At 42.4% G+C, this 16,015-nt stretch overlaps 1 pseudogene; it reads right to left on the bottom strand.

Moving 5' to 3' along the window:
* Window positions 1–252: 252 nt before the first annotated feature.
* Window positions 253–3,421, bottom strand: LOC114631427 (annotated as a pseudogene).
* Window positions 3,422–16,015: the final 12,594 nt, after the last annotated feature.

Genomic DNA, 16,015 nt, shown 5'->3' with positions numbered 1-16,015 from the left:
TCAAAGTTGTAAATTTTTAATCATTCCCAATAAACACTTTTTTAACATAAAACAATGAAACAAAACAGACAATTAATAGATTGGCACGCCAAGGACAGACAATAGACAGGAAAGGCAGAACTAAGAATTTCTCCAGTAGGAGCCAGAGAGAAAGCAGGACGTATCCCAGGAGGGCTCTGAAACAGTCTTTTCTTTCTCTGTTGCTAACACAGCCTGAGAGGACAACTGCTTTTCTAACACCCCCTCTCATTTTCAAGGTCTCATCTTCATCTCCTTCCTAGGATGTGTCACACAAAGCCTCAAAACTCCTGAGTTACTCTCTTTTAGTACCTGGGAATTCGCTTTGGCTAGAGTTTCTATTTTAGCCCATGCTTCTTCTCACTCTTTCATTTTTAGCATCTCTTTGAGTTTCTCTGCTTTGAACTGCTGGGTGTAGTCATCAAAGAGTTTCTGGTTCTCTCCATGAAGAGTTTCAGAGCATTGTATATCAAGTTGTGTATTGTCTTGTTCCAGTGGGTCTCTGAGTTGTGGTATAAGGATGGAAACATGATGGGCAGAATTTTCACTGCATTGTCACTGATTAAACTCATGGTGTACTCATTATTCCAGTAATATAGTGTCTGTTCTGCCACCTGGAAGTGAGGGCTGGAAACACATTTGGCTAACTGTCGTAAAAGAGGCTCCATAATCTTCACAAATTCTGATGGTTCAATTACATCTAAAATTTCTTCTAATTCATTTAAGAACATTACTTCTTTTGGACTGTGAGTCTTTGGCCAGTATTTGAGAAGTGCCATTACCACTGGTTCTGTGTGGGTGCTGTTCTTCTCTAAAAACTGCATGACACAGTATGCCAGCTTGGAATGGTAGACACTCAAGGACCTCACTTAGTATAAGGGCAGCAACACCTTCAACAGGAAAACCTTATGCTCTTCCTTTAGTGGTAAGGCAAATTTATCAATTATACTTCCCAGGATCTCCAGTAATTCTGCTATGCCATTGTGATGCTCTGTCTCCTAGATAAACCTATAAAATATAATATTTATCTGTTTCCTGATATAAGTGCACAAGCCTAAGAACGTCACATAGATTCTGTGCTGGGTCATTTTTAGAAAATCTCTTTTCCAAGGATCCTCACTGTAACAGACTTCTAGAAGCTGCAATAGAAACTTCTGATCAATATATTTCTTTGCTATATTGGACTGGAAATCTAGATGCTCTAAAAATCTTAAGAAAAATTCATGAACAAGCTATGGATGAGGCCAGGCTGCTTCTAACTGTTTATCTCCTCCTGGGTCGAATTCTGTTCCCTTAGGATTAGAGGAGGGTGGCAAGGTTCAAAACATAGACTTATTAAAAAAAAAAAAGGTGTTTTAGTGGATAAAGATACTCACTGCTAAGTCTGATGTCTTGAGTTTAATCACTAGAACTCATATGATAGAAGGAGGGACCAACTCCAGTAAGCTGTTCTCTGACTTCCATACAAGTGTTATGATGCACATACCTACACACTTGTGCACACACAAATAAATTTAATAAAAGTTTCAAATTTTTTATAGGTATATATCCCTTGTTGAGTGTATCCCACCTATCCTGTTTCATCCTTCCCTCCCTCCCATCTTTCTCCCTTTGCTCTCCTAGGCAACTTGATTTCTACTTTCATCTAACATATGCATGTATGATTTTATGTGACTATGTAGGAACCACAAGTGGGATAACATACAAGGTATTTATCTTGCTGAAACTGCCTAGATTCACCCAATGTGATTATCTCTAGTTACATCGATTATCCTGCAGATGATATTGACTTTATACTTCTTTATGACTGAGAAAAAAATCTATTCTGTTGTGCTGGCCAGTTTATGTCAACTTGACACAAGCTGGGTGATTTAGAAAAAAGAATCTTAATTGAAAATTTTTTTCATAGGATTGGCCTGTAGGCAAGTCTGTAGAGCATTTTCTTTATTGGTGGTTGACGGAGGAAGTTCAATATCACTATGAGTGATGCCAAATCTGGGCTGGCAATCTTGGGATGTATGAGAAAGCAAGCTGAGCAAGCCATGGAGAGCAAGCTAGTTAAGAGAATCCCTCCATAACCTTTGTATCAGTTTGTGCACTGAGTTCTTGCTCTGACTTTCTTTGATGGTATAATATGAGGTTTAATATGAAATAAACCCCGACCCTCCCCCCCCCAAGTTGCCTTTGCTCATGGTGTTTATCACAGCAATAGAAACTTTTCTTTATTCTTCCATTGTTGGCTACCAAGGTGGGTCCCCTAACTTAACTATTATGAATAGTGGGGCAATAAACTCATTTAAGTAGTTCCATGATAGCAACATGTCTTTCCTTAAAGAGAGATGTGGAGACCCATCTGCCACACCACCATCGATGGAAGAGAGAATCTATACCCAAAACCATCAGTTGATTGGTGGATTAATTCCATGATGTTCTCAGGCTGCAGACAAAACTGAAATAATTGGGAAAAATCATTAGAAATTTTTAACAGGGGAAGATGGATGGAAGATGAAGGGATGAAAGGAAGAGGTGCAGGTATGGGATAGTTTAGAGATTCTGATACTATAGAGCAAAGTATGGCAATGTAGGCCCTCTAATCTCAGCAAGGAAAACAGCATTTTTATTTTAAACACATACTCTATGGGCTCTGTGGTCACGTTCTGATTGTGGGTGATATACTCCATCATCTCTCTTAGCAAAGCTTGCTTTACTTCTTTCCACTTCAGGTCACTCAGTGGGTCAGAAGCAAAGTCAAAGAGGACACAGCACTGACATAGCTTCTGGATGAAAAGCTTCTCTTGACCCGCAGGAGGAACATCTTGTAAAGATGGGAATTTTTGCAGTTCTCTATTATTGCTAGCATTAAACCGTGAAGAGTTCTGCCATTTGTCTTTCTTCACAGGAACTACGATTGGCTGAGGGACTGGTACTTTTATTTTCGTAGGTGTCAAAGACTGGATAGCTCTGAGGCTGTTTTTCCTGCTGGTTATCTCTACTTCTGCTGTATCTGTCCTTCTTTTGAATCTTTTCCACTTTTCACTAGTTTTGGTGGTTCTTTCTCTTCCTTGTCTTTATTTGGCATGGCTGGGACAGACCATGACCACCACCGCAGCTCCTGCAACCACCCACCACCACTGCTGCTGCAGCAGCAGAAATGCCCCCCACCTGGCCATCATGCCATCCCAGCTGGCACTGCTACCACCAGGGTACTGAGTAGCTCGTCTGCTCTCGTTTCCCCTTTTCCAGGCTCCCCTTCCAATTTTTTGACCTTATGTTTCTTCAATTTTTCCTTTTCTAAAATTTCTCCCTCATCCTCAGAACTGGAGCTATTCTCCATCTCATGCAAGGATTTCTTAGCTGCATCACCCTGTGCCACTACTTGTAGGGAGGAACTTCTAGTTCCCATGGCACAATGAAAATGATCAAACTCTCTTAGTGCTACTTACTGCTTTCAGTTTGATCCCACGCCACTTCTCCAACACATTTCACTCACTGAGTCGGCCAGCCAGCCTCTTCCAGGAACAATCCCTTCAGGTTCTCCTCCCTTTCCTGATCTTGATGGAACCTCCATTTGACAGCTCCAGTGCTGTCTCTGGTACCAAGCTCAGGCATAGGCCTGGAGGATTAAAGAAAGACTCAGACTCAGGTCATCCATTGTGAGAGAATGCCAATGCCTTTATTGGGCAGGTTCAATATATACACCAAGCCAGGGAAGGAAAAACACAAACTCAGGAAAAACAGGAACTCAACTGGGGGGCAATGAGATGTGAAGTATAAATTCCCTTCCTGGGGCATCATCCTTCAACAGGATGTTTTGTTGGATGTCAAGTGTAAATTCTCTTCCTGGGGTACCATGCCTTAGTCAGGATGTTTTTGATCTTAGAGGAACCACAGAATGTTACATAGTAGACAGCAGCACACAGAAAGTCTCAGCCAGGGCACAGCAACCCTTCAGGGTCCTACAATGACCACATGGGGAGAGGGGGAAGGGGAGGAGAGGGGCAAGGAGGCAGAGAGAAGCTAGAGGCAAGAGAGCAAGAGAGAGAGGAGGAGGCAAGCAGCCCCTTTTATGGTGGGCAGGCCTACCTGGCTGTTGCCAGGTAACTGTGGAGGTAGAGTTTAGAAATAATACTAACTTTCCCCTGTTTTGGTTTAATTAAAAAAGAAAAATTAGAAAGAGTTGACAGCAAAGCAGGAATAGGGTCGTCATGATATCTGGCTACTTCCTGCTGGCGTTGGGGGCAACGTGTCTTTAGGGGGAACCTAGAGGAATGGGTATGGGGGATGTTTGTCTGGTCTTAGGGGAGTTGTCTGTTTCCTGCTCTCCAGGGTCTATGGAGTGAGCCATCTGCAGATAGGTCAGAAGGAACAGGTCCAGTCGAAGCAGCTGTGTGTGTGACGGGAGATGGAGCATCTGGAGGTTGCTTCTCTGGAGCTGTTTTGGACATGCCTGGATGTGACAAGATCTGGATGGCATCTATTTAGTCCATGAAAGGTAGATCTGAGTGGGTTTCCTGTAGTTTATAAGTTTACAAAAGTGATAACAGCATGAGTTAACAACACAAGCAGTCTTTAAGATGAACCTTTTACTGGATCGTATAGTGGAATGTTTTATTAGAGTTAGGCAAGTTTATAGGAACTCAGATAATATTAGGACAGTGGCATAGAAAGAAGAGGGAATATGAAGCATTTAATTGATGGCAACTGAGTTTAAGTAATGAGGTAACATATAATCTGTGAAAGCTTAGCTGTCAATGTAGTCAGAAGTCAAAAAGAGTAAACAATGATCTACCAGTTATATATTATTTTTAAAAATGACAGAGTCCACTAGCCAACAGTTCCCATGGTCTCCATAGTCTCTTGGGTGAAGTCAGTTTGGCTTCCAAGCACAGAAGATGCAGGGCTTTTTTCTGTGGAATGGATACACATGACATGAGAAATGACTTACCTTGGTTTGACTTAGCTAAGTCATTTGGCTCAGAGCATCCAGTTTAGCCCACTGTGTTTGTTAGCGGCTATATCATCACATACAATCCAGGCTGTACCTTCTAGGTGTCTGGTGTCCAAGTCTTTTGAAACCATCTTGGGTCAACTGTTAGAGGCTTTGGGAATTCTGTCAGCATAAACTTAAACGTACAATTAGACTTCTGGCAAGATTGAGAGCCATAAGAATTGGTTGTAACTGAATAGAATTCAATAGCAGTAGTAAAAATCTATCAAGACAGGATAGGAAAGAGTCTTAAGTAACTTTGGTGCATTGTATAGGCAGAGAAAAGCACATTTTTGTATTAGCAAAGAAACATTTGGCTAGGACCAGAATAAGAAAGCTGGATCATACGGCTGGCGGGTTGGGGCTGTGAGCCACAGGTGCTGCGGGTCAGGTCTGCTGTGGCAGTGACAGGGCGGGAGTTCCTACTAGCGGCTGAAAGTCACTGCCCAGTGTCTCTGGCGGCTAGAATTTTATAGGTCCCAGGCGGAAAGGAAGCCTCCCTTGCATGCATGGGCAGCCAAGCCCTTTGTGCTGGTGGTTGCACATGTGGGGCAGCAAGTCTCAGAGAGGGTCCCTGGCAGAATGTAAGGAGTAGACCCAGAGAAGAGCTAAGAAACAAAGAGGGGAAGGGAGCAAGCAAGGTGCCGGCCTCTGCTGCTTCAGGTGAACTGACTGAACTATGTGGGTCCAATCAGCCGCAAATGACAGAGGAGGCAAAGGGGGGAGGGGAGCAAGCAGGGTCCTGGACCCCCTGCTTTTCAGGCAAACAAGCTAAACTAGTGGGTGTAGCCGGCCACAAATGATGGAAGAGGAGGGGGAGTCATAGAATGAGGGTCAGGGAAGCACGGGGTTAACTCCAAGCTCAAGAAATCTTTCTTGGGACCATGTGGACAGTTACTCTGACCAGTGGGGAGTGGGGGGACAGGCAAAACACATAGAGTATTAAAGCAAAGGTATATGAATGGTTGGACATAGGGAACCTCTTTCCATTTACCAGACTGCTGGCAGTATGTGTTAAGACCCTTTAGAATGATTGGGTCTAGCATGTCATTAGGTGGCAACTTTAGTCCATTATCTAGAGGGTACTGAATCCAGACCTTATTGCAGACATGTATCAATTTGGAAGGCCTCAAATCAGGCATTAATTTTAGAGATTTGAGGTTTTTGAGGAGACAACCCAGTAGGGTGTCTGTGGGTGCAGTTGAAGACAATGTGGTACCCATTGGGTGACGGGGGCTGTTACCGAGCTATTTGTTTTGATGTCCCAAAAGAAAAGTGGGCAATGAAATTGGGTAAACAGCCTAGATATCAGGTTGTCACGAGAATATCTAGGGGCCTCGGCTGTGGCAAACTCCTGGAGCTCGCCAGGAAGTATCCAATCTGATACCAGGATTTCCAGCTGCTGTAAGACCTTTTGGGGGCTGTGAACTACTTTTGGAGAGGGGAGTTACCCAAATGGCCAATGTCCTAAGTCATAGGTCAGCTAGAGGCCAGTCATATGGACTGGGACAATGAAAAGCCAACCCCTTAGTCCAGGGAAGGCTAGCCAGGCCCTAACTGGGCATCCAGGGTCCTTCCCACCAATTGGAAGCTCTTTACCAATTAATGCACTGGTATGTGTTTGTGGGCTTGTGCAGTCTGGTATCAGGAAAGGTGGAACTGTGAGGTCTGTGTAGGCCTGGGGATTTCAGCAGCACAGCTCACATGGTGGAAGTTTTATGAGCCTCGCAGCAGAGGATGTAGTCGATCTGCAGCAGCAGTGGAAATTCACGTGGTTGGTGATGGCAGGTAGTAGCAGATGGCAGCAGCGGAGGTTGGAGGAAGCTGCGGCAAACCACGTGGCTTTGGTCCCGCACAGGTTCACGGCAGCCAGCGGCTGGCAGGAGCTGTCTCAGTACCCAAAGTATTCGGTCTTGGCCCAATGCACCAGTGTTAGACTTCGGAGTGCAGCTTAGAACAGACCAAAAGTTTCCATGAGGGAGGGGGTTTATTCAGGACAGAGGGCAAAGGTGGGGAGAGAAATGGGAGAAGATGGCGGAGAAAGAGGAAAAGTAGAGGCCAGCCATGACCATGTGGAGAGAGGAGGAAGGGATGGGGAGAGGGGCAAGGGGGCAGAGAGAAGCTAGAGGCAAGAGAGCAAGAGAGAGAGGAGGAGGCAAGCAGCCCCTTTTATAGTGGGCAGGCCTACATGGCTGTTACCAGGTAACTGTGGGGAGGAGCATACCTGGCTGTTGCCAGATAACTGTGGAGGTGGAGTTTAGACAGAATACTAACAAGCACAATCAAACTCCTTGCATTCTGCCATCCTAAGCAGCCTTGCCCTGCAGCAGGGCAGATGCTGGCCAACACCAGAGACCTGGGATATGAGAGATTCTCAGGACTCAATGAGGGTAACCTTAGCCAAAATGCCCACCATTGGGAAGAAGAAACTCAAAGAGTCCACCTCCAGTAGAAAGACAGGGCATCAAGTGAAGGGAATGGGGTTGCCACCCCACAGTCAAAAACTCTGACTCAGAATTGTTCCTGTCTAAAATAATTGTAGGGCAAAAATGGAGAAGAGACTGATGAAAATATGGTCTAGTGACTGGCCCAACTTGGGATCCATCTTATTGGGGGAGGAGGGCACCAAGGCCTGACACTATTACTGTTGCTATTATGCTCTTACAGACAGGAGCCTAGCATGGTGTCCTCTGAGAGGTCCTACCAGCATTTGACTGATACAGACACAGATACTTACACCCAACCATTGTACTGAAGTTGGCGACCCCTATTGTTGAATTGGGGGAATGCTGAAGGGGAGAGTGACCCCATAGGAAGACCAGCAATCTCAACTAACCTGAACCACTGGGAGCTCCCAGAGACTGAGCCACCAACCAGGCAGCATACACAGGCTGGTCCAAGCCCCCCTGGCACATATACAGGAGTATATGGGCACCACCAGTAGCCATCCAGGATGAACTGGGTTCACTTGAAAGAGAGGCTGGAAATGTAAAGGACAGGGGGAGCAAGAGGAGCATGAAGCCAAGACAAATTTCTAATCAAGGCTCAAAGTTCAATATTCAGCACTGCACTTATATAGAGGAAGCCCACAGAAGCCATCCTTTGTTTCAGCTAGATTATGTTGCAAAGCAAGCTCAGCGGGCAGTATATTCTTCTAAGTTCCTGTAGGAAGTTGTCCATGCAGCCAGGGCAGATGACCCCACCTGTGTCATTAAGGTCCTGTGGTAAACAAGGTTTATTCGACCTGCTCAAGGCTGGGAAGGGCACATCTGTCTTAGATCCTCTGGCTTTTAGAGTCTCTGTTGAGAAGTCAGGTGTAATTCTAATAGGTCTGCCTTTATATGTTATTTGGCCTATTTCCCTTGCAGCTTTTAAAATTCTTTCTTTGTTCTGTACATTTAGTGTTTTGATTAATACGTGGCAGGACTATTTTCTTTTCTGGTCAAATCTATTTGGTGGTTTGTAAGCATCTTGTATGTTTAAGGCCATCACTTTCTTGAGGTTATGGAAGTTTTCTTGTATAATTTTGTTAAAAATACTTTCTGGACCTTTGAACTTGGAATGTTTTTCCTCTTCTATTCATATTACTTTTATGTTTGATCATTTCATAGTGTCTTAAATTTCCTGGATGTTTTCTGTTAGAAACTTTTTACATTTGGCATTTTCCTTGACAGATATATCAATTGATTCTACCCCTGAGATTCTCTCTTCAGTCTCTTGTTTTCTGTAGATGATCCTTTCATTTGTAGTTCCTGTTCTCTTTCTTACATTTTCCATCTCCAGGGTTGCCTCCATTTGTAGGTGTTTTTCTTTTTTATTATTACTACTTCTATTTCTATTTTCAGGTCTTGAACAATTTAATTTGTTTCCTTCACATGTTTGATTGTATTTTTCTGTATTTCTTTAAGAGAATTATTTGTTTACTCTTTAAAGGCTTCTACCTGTTTGATTGTATTTTCCATTATATCTTTAGGCATTTATTTCCTCTTTAAAGGCCTCTATAATCTTTATAAGGACAGATTTAAGGTCATAATCTTGCTTGTTACATGGGCTAGTCTCACAATTAAACTTAGGCTGTTTAAGATTTAAGAAAATGTTCTTAAGTCTAAGATGCTTTATATTGGTAATACAAGTTATGACAAAGATTAAGCACAGTACTCTGAACTCACCAAGATAGGTTATATAATAGAATGCTTTCTACAAGGTTACCAGATACATATGGACTGGACATTGTCAGTGTAAATCTTTATAATTGTTATTATTGTATATAATTAATTATTATAAGAGAAAGAGCCTTTTATTGGATTAAAGGGGGAAATTTAAAGGGAATCTTTTATGCAATGTGTGGAAGCATTCACCTGTCAATTTAAAAACCTATAGCCAATGAGCTTAGGTGGGATTAAAAGGTGAGACATCAGAAAGAGTACGGAGAATTCTGGTAGAGAGGCAGGCATGGGGAGATACTCACCCTGAATGATGATAGAAACAGTTGCATGAATCTGAGGAGAGGTAATACTCACATGGCAGGACTTAGAATAGAGTAAATGAGATAATTGAGTTATGAGCTAGTTGGGGAACAAGCCTTCCCTTTTGGCCAAGGCATTTATTGATAATAATCCAATCTCAAGGTTGTTATTTTAGGGAACTTGAGCGTGAGTGGAAAGTCATGGTTACAGACTTCTCCAGAGTAATGAACTGTAATCCAGAAAATTAATAGATTCAGTTAAAGGAAAACCCATTTTTAGTGGTTTGAATGATCAATTTTCCCCATAGTCTCAGGTATTTGAACACTTGGTCCCCAGTTGACCAATGCTCTCTGCTTCCTGTTTGCTATTAAAAATGAGTGCTCTCAGATTCCTACACCTGCCATCACACAAAGTCCTGCCTCAATGGTATAGAATTGAAGACTCAGAAATGAACCCACATACTTATGGTCACTTGATCTTTGACAAAGAAGCTAAAACCATCCAGTTTAAAAAAAAAAAAAAGACAGCATTTTCAGCAAATGGTGCTCGTTTAGCTGGCGGCCAACATGTAGAAGAATGCACATTGATCCATTCTTATCTCCTTGTACAAAGCTCAAGTCCAAGTGGATAAAAGACCTACACATAAAACCAGATACACTGAAACTAATGGAAGAGGAAGTAGGGAAGATCCTCAGACACACAGGCACAGGGAAAATTTTCCTGAACAGAACACCAATGGCTTATGCTCTAAGATCAAGAACTGACAAATGGGACCTCATAAAATTGCAAAGCCTCTGTAAGGCAAAGGACACTGTCAATAGGACAAAACGGCAACCAACAGATTGGGAAAAGATCTTTACCAATCCTATATCCAATAGAGGGCTAATGTCCAATATATACAAAGAACTCAAGAAATTAGACTCCAGACAACCAAATAACCCTATTAAGAAATGGGGAACAGAGCTAAACAGGGAATTCTCAACTGAGGAATATCAAATAGCCAAGAAGCACCTAAAGAAATGTTCAACATCTTTAGTTGTTAGGGATATGCAAATCAAACCCTGAGATTCCACCTCACACCAGTCAGAATGCTTAAGTTCAAAAACTCAGGTTACAGCAGATGCTGATGAGTATGTGGAGAAAGAGGCACACTCCTCCATTGCTGATAGGATTGCAAGCTAGTACAACCACTCTGGAATCTGTCTGGCAGTTCTTCAGAAAATTGGACATAGTACTACCTGAAGACCCAGCTATACCACTCCCATGCATATACCCAGAAGATGATCCAACATGTAATAAGGACACATGCTCCACTATGTTCACAGAAACCATATTTATAATAGCCAGAAGCTGGAAACAATTCATTCGTCCCTCAACAGAAGAATGGATACAGAAAATGTGGTACACTGACACAATGGAATATACTCAGCTATCAAAAACAATGACTTCATGAAATTCACAGGCAAATGGATAGAACTTGAAAATATCATCCTGAGTGAGGTAACTGAGTCACAGAAGAACACACATGGTACACACTCACTGGTAAGTGGATATTAGCCCAAAAGCTCAGAATACCCAAAATACAATTCACAGACCATATGAAGCTCAAGAAGAAGGAAGACCACAATGTAGAAGCTTCAGTCTTTCTTAGAAGAGGGAACAAAATGTTCACAGGACGAAATATGGAGACAAAGTGTGGAACAGAGACTAAAGGAAAGGCCATCCAGAGACTGCCCCATCTGGGGATCCACCCCATATATAGTCATTAAACCTGGATGATATTGTGGATGCCAGGAAGTGCTTGCTGACAGGAGTCTGATATAGCTGTCTCCTGAAAGGCTCTGCCAGAGCCTGACAAGTACAGAGGCAGATGCTCACAGCCAACCATTGGACTGAGCTTGGGGTCCCCAATGGAGGAGTTGGAGAAGGGACTGAAGGAAGTGAAGGTGTTTGCAGCCCTGTGGGTGGAGCAACAGTGTCGACCAGCCAGACCCCCTCCCCCAGAGCTTCTAGGGACTGGACCACCAACCAAAGAGTACACATGGAGAGACCTATGGCTCCAGCCTCATATTGGCAAAGGCTGGCCTTGTTGGACATCAGTGGGAGGAGTGGCCCTTGGTACTATGGGGGTTTGATGCCTCAGTGTAGGGTAATGCCAGGGTAGGAAGGCAGGAGTAGGTGAGTGGGGGAGCACCCTCATAGAGGCAGGGGGAGGGGGCATGGGATAGGGCTTTTCCAGAGGGGAGACCTGGAGAGGGGATAACATTTGAAATGTAAATAAAGAAAATGCCCAATAAAAGAAAAAAATTTTAAAAAAAGGAAAGATTCTGGGATAGAGCCAGGTGGGAGAGAATTGGGCCCCAAGAAACAGAAAGGAAGACATATATGGAACCTGAGCAGAGGCAACCTGTCACATGAAACAACTTAGATTAGAATAAATGGAATACTAGTTATGATCTAGTCAGGGAACCAGCCAAAGCTTATGGCCTAGATATCTGTAAATATATTTTGAGTCTCAGAGATTATTCTAGGAACTTAGGGCCAGGAGTCAAATAGCTAGTTACAGTGATATGTGACTGTAGAGTTAACTCTGACATGTTGCATTTTGGACTTTCTTTCAGACTGTAAATTTTGAAAAAAAAAACTATTTGGAACCTTCAAACATGTATGCAATATATGTTTAACATTTATTATTTTTTTAAGTCATGAGGGGTGCACATGTGTATGAATATAGTGTCTGTAAAGTCTGAAAAGGGCATATAATCTCCTGAAGTTGGAGTTCCAGGTACTTGTGAGCCTCTACGTGTACATGCAGTAAGTACTCTTAACCTCAGAAGCAGCTCCATAACCACCTACCTACATTTGGAAGTAGGAGTGTCTATTTGTGCCCATCTCACTGTAAAATCAATAATAGTGTGGCATTCCCATCACCATCAAATCATCCAGTCTATAACAGTTCTCCTTTGAAAAGTTTTTCTTTATTTTGACACCACTGCAACTTTGAAAGCAAAGCACTGGGCTGGAGAGATGGCTCAGCAGTTAAGAACACTGACTGCTCTTCCAGAAGTCCTGAGTTCAATTATACATGGCGGCTCACAACCATCTGTAATGGGATCTTATGCCCTCTTCTGGTGCGTCTGAAGACTGCAACAGTGTACTCACATATATAAAATAAATAAAACTTAAAAAAAAAAGAAAGCAAAGCACTTTGAATGATTGACATACTATTACTAATATATCAGAAAAAGGAAAGTAAATAACACTGGTCCCATGATGCCTTATCAGCTTCTCTTCTTGTAGAACTCAAAATATGTGGTGGATGCTGGTGAGTTCCAAGATCAGAGTATGTAAGGATCTATATGTGAAAGTCTATATATGACAGTTTATATATGACTATCTACCTGTGATGGTCTCAGATAGCATAGAGCCAGAAGGCTTGCTAACCTTGTTCTATAAAAGAGGAAAATGGTTAAGACTTTCTGTAATTTGCCTTTGTCAGACTATTGTGTCACAGCAATGAGACAAGTTGGGGAGAGAGCTAGGTTGGTAAAGTGCTTCACATCATGAGGACCTGAGTTTGGCTTCCCAGAAACCATAAGAAAAGCATTGTTGAGATTTTCTCTGTTCCTATGTATCGTGATGTGAAGTACAGGCCCATAATACCTGGTTGTTCCAGAGTTAAGAGAGTCCTAATGAAGACCCAAGTGATGCCATGTGACCTTGTCCCAAAGTTATTTATTATTGGTAAGTAAAGATACCAACAGCCAATAGCAAGACAGAAGTGATATAGGCAGAGTTTAGAGTTCCTAGGCTTAGGGTCAGAGAAGATCATGAGGGGGAAAAAGTGAAGAGGAAGAGAAGATGCCATATGTTAGAAGTCAAGAAAATGTGTCCCTGAGAATTGGCCAATTGGAGTTAAGTTGGCCAAATGCAGCCCAAATAAAACATAGTAAGTAATAACTCAGGGATGTCAATAGGAAAATAGATTCTAATAGCACAGAGGGTAGATATCAGCCTAGCTCTTGTGCTGTTTAAGGCTTATTGTAAATAATAAAAGTTGTGTGTCTTTTATCTAGGAAGTGAAGGCTACTGATTTGCTTCAGTTAATTTTATATCCAGTCACTTTGCTGAAGTTGTTTATCAGCTGTAGAAGTTCTCTGGTATAATTTTGGGGGGTCACTGGGAGTCACTTATGTATACTATCATATCATCTGCAAATAGTGATAGCTTGACTTTCTTTGCCAATTTGTATCCCCTTGATCTTCTTCTGTTGTCCTATTGCTCTATCTAGAACTTTGAGTACTACATTGAATAGATTGGGAGAAGGTGGGCAGCCTTGCCTTGTCCCTGATTTTAGTGGGGTTACTTCAAATACCTCTTCATTTAATTTGATGTTGGCTGTTAATTTGCTGCATATTGCTTTTATTAAGGTTAGATATGGGCCTTGAGTTCCTGATCTCTCCAATACTTTTAGCATGAAGGGGTGTTATATTTTGTCAAAAGCCTTTTCAGCATCTAATGAGATGATCATGTGATTTTTTTCTTTGCGTTTGTCTATATAGTGGATTATGTTAATGGATTTTCATTTATTGAACCAACCTTGTATCCCTGAGATGAAGTCTACTTGATTGTGGTGAATGATGGTTTTGATGTATTCTTGGATTTGGTCTGATAGAATTTTATTGAGTATATTTGTATCGATATTTATAAGCGAAATTCATCTGAAGTTCTTTCTTTGTTGGGTCTTTGTGTGGTTTAGGTTTCAGAGTAATTGTGACTTCACAGAATGATTTAGGTAGTGCTCCTTCTGTTTCTATTTTATGGAATAGTTTGGGGACTGTTGGTGTTAGCTCTTCTTTGAAGGTCTGGTAGAATTCAGAACTAAAGTCATCTGGCCATGTGCTTTTTTTTTTCCCCAGTTGGAGGTTTTTAATGACTACTTCTATTTCCTTGAGGTATATGGACCTTTTTAGATAGTTTACCTGCCTAGTTGAGAAAGTTAGTTGATTTAACTTTGGTATGTGGTATCTGTCTAGAAAATCATCCATTTCATCTAGATTTTCCAGTTTTGTTGAATACAGACTTTTGTAGTGGGATCTGATGATTTTTTGAATTTTCTCAGTTTCTGTTGTTATATCTCCCTTCTCATTTCTGATTTTGTTAATTTGGATACTGTATCTGTGCCCTTTAGTTAGTTTGGCTACTGGTTTATCTATCTTGTTAATTTTCTCAAATGCCCAGCTAGAGGTTTTGTTGTGACTCACACTACTGGAGATATAGAGCCTGAGGAGGCTCCCCCATCAAGCTGAGTCACCTTGTCTGGCCTCAGTGTAAGAAAATGGGCCTAGCTTCCTAGGCACTTGAAAGGCCAGGGTGAGGGGATACCCAGGGGGTTCCCACCTGCTCTGAGGAGAAGAAGAGGGGGGTTGGGGAAGGATTGTGGAAAGGGGTGAACAAGAGGGGGGAAATAAGCAGGATATAAAAGTGAATATGTAAAAAGTAAATAAAAAGCAAACAAACAAAAAGCATTATCGGAAAAAGACAAGCTTTGTATTTTATGTACATGAGCTTTAGGATTACATGTGAGTGCCTGGTACCCTCTGAGGCCAGAAAAGGGCACCAAAACTCCTGTAACTGGAATTTAGGATATTTGTTAGTCACTGTGTGGATGCTGGGAATGAAATCTGGGACCTGTGCAAAGGCAGCAAGTGTTGCTGACTACTAAGTAGTCTGCAGCCTGGATTACCTGCCTAGAGAACACTGCCTCCCATAATCCACTTGGGCTTCTCAGATCAAGTAACTCAATTAAAACAACTGCCACAAACATGCCCAGTATCAATTCAATGTGGACAGTTCTTCACTGAAATTCTCTAGGTGATCCTAGGTTGTGTCAAAATGATGATTAAAGGTAAGTGTTATGCATGTGCATGCGTGCACACACATACACAGACATGCACGCACACACACACACAGAGACATGCTTGCGTACATGCACACCTCTTCCTGATTACCTCTATTCTACTTCATAGTGCTTCATCTGCAACCAAGCCCTTCTGAATGCAGATCTTTGAGAACTTCTCAGGTTACTGCCGGTGGCAGCATTGGGCTCTGTCTCTTATCTGGACCTTTGCAGGCTCTGACATCGCAGCAAGGCTGCTTGACAAGCGCTGGTTGGCTTAGTTGTAGAATCTTGCCTTGCTGCCCCCCACTAACACCCTAGACCTTGCCTTGAATCTCAGGTGTTTCCTTCTTCTCCCTGAAGGAAGGAGAAATGATATAGAGTCCTATTAATTTTCTCCTGAGGGCTCAATCACCACTGCCACTCTGAAAACAAAAGGCAAATTGCTGAAGCCAGGCCTGGAGGCACAAACTTGTAATCTCAACTACCGTGGATTTTGAGACAGAAGGATGGCAAGTTCAAAGCCAGCCTGGGGAGTTTGGTGAAACTGTCTGAAAATCAGAAGTAAAAAGATTGAGGGAAGGTGGAAGTCAGTGAGGGAATGCTTGCCTGGTGTTCATGAATCCTCGGCTTCTGTCTCCCATA

Source organism: Grammomys surdaster, unplaced genomic scaffold, assembly GCF_004785775.1.
Source record: "Grammomys surdaster isolate TR1022 unplaced genomic scaffold, NIH_TR_1.0 362, whole genome shotgun sequence".
NCBI classification, from domain to species: Eukaryota; Metazoa; Chordata; class Mammalia; order Rodentia; family Muridae; genus Grammomys; species Grammomys surdaster.
Note: the sequence above shows the minus strand (reverse complement) of the source record. Positions and strands in the feature narration are given on the sequence as shown.